This window comes from Camelina sativa, chromosome 14 (genome assembly GCF_000633955.1).
Source record: "Camelina sativa cultivar DH55 chromosome 14, Cs, whole genome shotgun sequence".
NCBI lineage: Eukaryota > Viridiplantae > Streptophyta > Magnoliopsida > Brassicales > Brassicaceae > Camelina > Camelina sativa.
In genome coordinates, this window is record NC_025698.1 from 20336947 (window position 1) to 20344917 (window position 7971).

General features: G+C 30.4%; 1 pseudogene; it reads right to left on the minus strand.

The window, feature by feature from the left end:
• On the minus strand, nucleotides 302–7971 carry LOC104743820 (annotated as a pseudogene).

Below are 7971 nucleotides of genomic sequence, written 5' to 3' on the forward strand. Positions count from 1 at the left end.
TGTTTAATTCCTTTCAACTAAAAACTGATTTGACCTCATATTAAAGTGGTCACCCATATTTGTTTTTTATGAATTTCACATTGTTTAGTTTTGTTATTCCAAAACCTTGTTTATTATTTTGGTTGTCTGTTTTGAGTTCCAAATAATGCAAAAAGAGAGAAAGAGAGAGAAAATCTCCTATATATCTACTATATGAAAGAGTAATGGCCTAAAACACAGGTTAGCAGGTTAATCACTTCGGAAGAAGAGACCGACAACAAAAACATTAAGGGATTGTCTCTTTCTAAAGCCCTATCCGGTCTTGAAATACAAAATACCAACCGTTTTTTTTTTTTTGGGTACTAATCAAAGTCACATCTTGAAGATGCTCTTGGAGAATATCTTCTTGCAATAAGGATTCGACTGTAGTTTCCCAAACCTATCAACCTTCTCCACCAATCTAGCTCGAACAGCTCCCTGTTTCAACCAACCCCCAAACCCATGTGAATTTCTGTTTTTGGAAGCTTTTGGTTGTATAAAATATGTATGATTTTACCTTGGTTACAGAAAGAGCTGTTTGGATCACATAATTCGCATAAGGATCTTGCAGAAGATATTCAAAGTTTGGAACATAGAGGAGCTCGCGGACGATCTCAGCCCGACTCTCTGGATACATACTTAGACACTTCTCAATCACATAGCAACTAAACTTCTGAGTCGCTAGCTCGGCGTAATGCAGTCTAAACTGAACCAGCAACTTCACTGCAGAAACTTCTTGCTCTATTAGGCACTGCACCACATAGTTCCTGTCCATTTCCACAAACCATAAAGAGAGTTTTTCAAACTATACAAACTTTAACATTAAGAAACTTTTTTTGAGTATACAGTCTAGATATGAATTTAACCCGAAAGGATCCTGTGAAAGGTGAAGTGCGTTTCTTGATATCTCAGCGACGAGTCTCTCATGTTGCGGTCCAACAGAGTTTATAAGGCAGCATTGAAGCACACAGCATCCGTGGCGATGAACTGCAATCTCAGCACAGTACTTTGTAGCTGCTTCAAACACAAACTGACACCAGATTTCACAACATTCATCAGGGCTTAAGTAAGAAACAAAATAAAGAAATTAAGATATGTGCCAGCAATCTCAGCATAGTTAGTAACAGCTTCTAACACAAAAACTGACACCAAAGTTCACATCATTAATCAAAGCTTAAGTAGGAAACAAAAAGATGGTGATTAAAGTAAACCTTGTTGTCATTAGGACCAAGGAACTCCAAGCAACTCTGTATCACATGATTCCCATTCAGATCTTTAACAAGAGCAAGAAAGCCCGGTCTAAGACCTGACTTCACCAATGCAATCTGCTGTTTAGTTTTCACGGTTTCAATCATCTTTTGTACAACCCTTGTCCTGTTTTGATTCATAAACAAATTAGCCAGAAGGTAGAATTCAAAAACGCATTAACCAGTGGATTTTTACCCTAAAGCTCTCAGCTTTATTTCTTGTAGTCCTGAATTTTGCAAATTTGGTTTGTCCAAAAAGTACAAATCAAATTCATTCTTTTATTGATGTGCAGAGATTTCAAATATTTCCATAAACAAAAAAGATTTTCATCTTAATCCTCAAAAGATGAAATATCTCCATCTCTATATTGAACTCGTGGACTTGTTGACTAAATTAATGAATCAATGGTTTTCAAATTTACCAAAGTTGGTAGAAAGAGAAGCTTACCCATAAGTGTCAAGGCAGATGCTGATAAGCTCCCTTGGTTTTAACGTTCTCTGTTCCTCATCAGACACATCTAACAGCTTCTGGACGATGCAATTCCCAAAAGGATCCATGGAGAGTTCAACGACATGGTCAATGATCTCATGGAATATAACCTTAGTAGCTTCATGAAACGTTCCTTCTTCGACCAGTTTCTGCAAAACTCGACAAACAATCTGATCTTTGGCCATCAAGTTCACAGATCCGTAACTGTTAACCATGGAGACGAGATTCAGAGGCAAACCGCCATTGATCTTAGGCTCATCTTCCTTCAAATACCTTCTCATCTGAGTACTCTCTTCTGGATAAGAAGCTCCAGAACCTTCCATGGCGGATATGGTTTGATAAAGTCATAAAACCTATTTCCTTCAGCCATCAACGAACCCTTGAACTCATCGTTCCCAACCAGACTATCCTTTGAAGAAAAAGGTCCAAGTTTTTTGTAAACTTCCATGGCGGCTGGAGCTCGAAAAACCCTATTTCCTTCAGGTTTGGTCCAAATGCTCATGTCACAAGAGATACCCATTTTGTTAAACTTTCTACTCAAATCCAGAGCATCACCGCTTTTGCTGTAACACTGATTCTTCAGAAATGGATTTGTATCGAGACTCTGTAAAAACCCACCGGAGCCAAAATCATGAGGAAGTCGATGATCCGAAGCTCGTCCGAAGGTTGAAGAAAAACATGATATCTCTCCACTATAGTTGAACTAGGTTTGGACCATCACGTATGTGTGGAGTTATATTTGCGTAATTTTTTAAAAAATTGGAAAAAAGATTCACGTAAACCTCTATCTATAAGAAATATATGATTTAGTTAGGTGACGTTAATATTATTCTAAACTAATATTTAGTTAGGTGACGTTAATATTTACGTATATATTATTGTAAACTAATCCAAACATTTCCAATTGTTAAATTAAATTTGGATTCGGTTTCAATTTCATTTATTTTACGTATATAACCTAGATGTACCTGTTTTTTTAGGAACGGAATACTCTTCTTGTCCAGTATCCATAAAATTGATAACATCCGAAAGTCTAATTTTATATTGGTAAGATTATCTCAATTCATAATTTTTTAAATTTTTAATAATTAAAATATATATCTACAAACTACTCCTTCCGTTTTTTTATTAATTGTCGTTCTAGAGTTAAAATTTTGTGTCCTAATACTTGTCGTTTTAGATTTCCAATGCAAATGTTTGATAAATATTCCAATTTTATCCGACTGTTTTAATGTTTTAACCAATCAAAAAATTAGAAAATTTATATTTAAAAGATATAAAACAAAAAAATTAATAGTTTTCTTAATCTATGTGAAACAACCTTAAACGACAACTAATAAAAAACAGAGGGAGTAATAATTATCAATTTACAATATAAAATAACTATTATTACTTTATAAATTAATAAAATGTAATGGTCCCAATATTATTACTTTATAAAAGTTTTACTGTATATGCTACTTGTACTTACCCTAATTAAAATTTTACAGAATAACCTATGATACAATGATGATACAAATATTTAACAACATATTTCTTTTTATTACAATTCAGAATGATATGCAAAATAAAATATCATCATTAACAAGTTGTGATTTCCGATGATACAAATATTAACAACATATTTTCTTTTATTACAATTCTGAATAATATGCAAAATAAAATATCATCGTTAATTATTATTGTTTTTATTTGTCAACAACTTTAATTGATTAGCTTAAAACAGCCAATGCGAATGAACATCGTTTACAAATAAACTCAAAGCGGTTCGGCCCGTACTTTACGAGCCAAATTATCCGCTTTAGTATTAGCTTGACGAGAAACTAAAATTAATAAAAAATCCTGAAAACTCCTCTTATCGTTTTGGATCTCTTCTAGGTAGGTTGAGAAAGCGGGTCATTCGGCTGCATTAATTATTATTGTTATTAATAATAATAAATGTTACAAAATAACCTTTTTGTAGTGATAACCGCTAGATATCAAGTAACGTTAGTGTTAATTAGGTTTCTTTGAGTGAAAATATTTTCTATATAAAAAAGTTACACCTCATATTTGGATTATTTTAATTAATTTAAAGATATTTTTTAACAAATTTATCAAATTTCAAAAAAAAAACATATGCTAATAATATTATTTAAAATATCAAAAAAATATAATGTTCTTAATTACCATATCATTGTTTACAGTAAGGGACAATTTGTAAAATATCCCTTTTCCAATACCACTTTACAAACTTCTCCTATTTCTAAAACTTTATTAAAAATGCCACTAAAAATATGATATTTTTATGAAATATACACAAACTATTTTTATATGTGTATTAAATTTTATATGTACTCTATAAATATTTTTATCAGCATTTTTAAAATATTTTAAAACCCCCTTCAAACCTTGTAAAACCTTTAAAAGTTATAAAACTTTATAAATATTTTGGGATGAGTCTCCGTTACTATCATACTTTAAAGAAAGTTAAAATAGATGGATGATATGGAGATTAGTTACTATACAGAAGTATCTTATAAACCTTATAAAATTTTATATTTTTTTCAGAATTAATAATGGCTAAATAAAAGGGGCAATATTGAAAACAGTATTTCTCAAAATATCTCATAAACTAATAAAAAGCAATTAAATAATCTTATATTATATTATCATGTTTCAAAATTATTTTTTTCAATAATACTTTGACAAAGATTTCATTAATTATTTAGTTTTTTGTAATAGTTAAAAAATGGAAAATAACTCAGTTTTGTGTACCAATATATTAATTTATAATAGGAGATATCCCGTGCTTAAAGCACGGATCAACATTTTTAAGAAAATTTATAATATAATAATAAAAGTTATTGTTATATTTTTTTAAAAAACTATTTTGTTTGGGAAATATTTATTTTTAATTATTCTGTAAATCTATTAGTCTATTTGAATACTAATTATTTTAGAATGTTATAGTATTTTATTTTTGACAAATTATTTCATTTTTATTGTTTGTTCGTTGTATTTGCATCATTATTTTGTGAAATATAAAATAGTAATTTTAATATTATAGTTGTGAGCAAATAAAAATTATTAATTCATCATCTATTTAAATTTAGTTTTACCAACTAGCCAATGTGGAAATTAAAATACACATTTTCATAGATTGGGTAATATATCTTCGTTTTAAAAAATTTCTAATCACAACATATGCAGAAAAAATTCTGCATTTTATTAATCATAAGTATTATATGAAAATTCCAAAGAATTTGTAGATAAAATAAAATAAAGATGATAGGAGAATCATAATATGTACTCTTAACAAAATCTTCGAATTTAGTTATTAAAAATAATTATATTGTATACTTGCATATAAAATCTTAGTTTTTAAAATTCTAATTGGTTTATATTTTTTTTAAAAAAATATTTACTAATTTCGGCCATAATATTTATTAGAGAGAGAAAATATTTTTATTTTTATTTTTTTATATTTTTTAATATTTGATCTGTGAGTGTTTTTATTTTTAATTAATTTTATTTATTTAAATTAATTAATTAAGCTTAACTAAAATTTTTTAATGGCAATTGAATGTAATTATTTACACATTTGAAGGTTAGTTTCATATTTGTACTTCTCAATTAATATAGTAGGATTAGCATTCAGTTGTAAAATAAATGTAGTGTCGATTTACTAGTATACTACACAATTACATAATAGAATTCGATTTATTTGTATTTAGATAATTTTTACTTATTCTATTATTATATCTACATATTTTGTCCATATTTTCAGTTTAAGACTTAATTATTTCATTAGTTTCTGTTAAAAATCACAACTACAAAAAAGGCTCTCCAGATTCAACCGCTAACTATTTAGATATGTAAAAATTTAGTTAGATTCAACCAAAAATTATAAAGAATTGAAGAAAGTTCAGTAATTCAGCCAAATTCCTCCATAACCGATTGAAAACTACTTAGGTTCACCCCTAACCTTTTTGTTCACCTCCTCTACTCTCGACCAATCAGAATCTTCCATCTAATATTTCGTTTAAAAAATAACTCAAAATTAAACTAAAAGGCGAAACAAATAAATAAAATAAATTCTGTATACTTTTAATTAAAAACAGTTAAATTTTGGTTTGGTTTAGATTTTCAAAATTAGAACAAAATTATGTGTCGGTTTGGTTTACAAATAAGGTGATTAGAGTTTAGATTTTACAATTAAAACAAAATTATATGTCAGTTTGGATTTACAAGTTAACTGGTTAGGGTTTATATTTTACAATTAAAACAAAATTATATGTCGGTTTGGGTTTACAAATGAGATAGTTAGGATTTAGATTTTACAATTAGAACGAAATAATATATCGGTTTGGGTTTACAAATGAGATAGTTAGGATTTAGATTTTACAATTAGAACGAAATAATATATCGGTTTGGGTTTACAAATGAGATAGTTAGGGTTTATATTTTATAATTAAAACGAAATTATATGTCGGTTTGGATATACAAATGAGATGATTAAAATTTAGATTTTACAATTAGAATGAAATTATATATCGGTCTGGGTTTTTAATAGAGCAGTTTAAGTTTTTATTTTTATAATAGCGTATAAAGATTTTATTTCTTTATTTTATAAGGGAGTGAACGAAGAGGTTCACCAGTAGGAGTGAACCTAAGTATTGTTCTTACCGATTTATCATTTGGATCGGTATGTATAAATAAAATATGGTATTTTGATAAATGTATTTCTTTATTAATTCTAAAATTTTCTAACAAATATATATATATATATATATATATATATATATTTCTCATTTTGGAGAGGACCAGGGCTAACGTTCTATGCCAAACAAGATACAATTACATATTTGTAACATTATGAATGATATGTAATTAGGTATCACACCCACTGCTTTAGACTGCTTTTGAAGAGTTAGTCCAGTCTTTTTCATAGATAACAGATTAGCCCCCAAAACAATAATTAAGATCAATCAAGTACCCAACATTTAGTTGGCAGCAAATACAGTAAAGAGACAGACCCAAAAACTGAGTCATAGTTAACTTAGAAGTCATAGTTAAACAGTCCCAATCTTTTTTAAGAACAATTCATATATACCAATAGTTTTTTTAAGAATAATTCATATATACCAATAGTTTGAAAGATGTATGTTCAAAGAAAAAGGAAAACACGCAAAAGTATAAAAGACAGTCGAGATTCATAAATGTGAATAGATTGGTCAAAGAATCCAAATTCGATTCTCAAGTAATCTCTTCACTTAACTTTTTTTTTTGGTGAATAAACCGGGAGTTAGAACCTCCGAGCTGATTTTATTAAGACTTGAAAAAATAAAAATTACAACCTTATAATTCTAGGACACGCAAGTCCCGAAATATCATCTCGCATCAATGTTTTAACACACGACGGAGCTTGCGTAAAAGAATGAAAACCTAATGGTAACGTGAACGTATAGTTCGCTAAACCGTCTGCAAGACAATTAGCCTCCTTATACATATGTGACACCTGGACTATCCATCCTTTGTGAAGAAATCATGACACAGACGTACCAGGAAGGACAAATGATGAGTTTCCCCAATCCCTGTCGTAAGAAAACCAACCACCACCTCAGAGTCAACCTCCAGTACCACCCTCACAACTCGCCTCTCCCACGCAATGAACAAACCATAGTAGACACCCCAAAGTTCTGCCTGCATTGCCGAACATCTGCCAATATTAAAAGCAAACCCTCCACACCAACCCCCATCTGCATTTCTCAGTACTCCTCCTGCAGTTGCTAACCCAGGATTACCATGTGAAGCACCATCCGTGTTTAATTTATACCACCCATGTTGCGGAAGAAACCAACGTATAAGCCGCTCTCCTTTAGCCGGTCCCGAATCCTTTCTCACCCCATTCACCTCCGTTATCTCCCTTGCTGCATCCTTAATGAATTTAACTCTATCTCGACATAAACAGTTCTCCGCAAACACATTACCACACCTCCATTTCCAAGCCCACCAAACTGCTATAGAAAACAAAGTAGACCAAGCATGTTTTTCAGAATCAGTCCCCCCTCCTAGATTACTATACAACCACTCCAACAACGACTGAGAACAAAATAAGCATGCCATGGCCGGACAATCATGTAAGACATGTAGCACAGTCTCCATACCCCCTTTACAAACCTGACACACCGCCGAGTCACTCAAATGATGACGCAACCTTTTTGCATTAGCCAT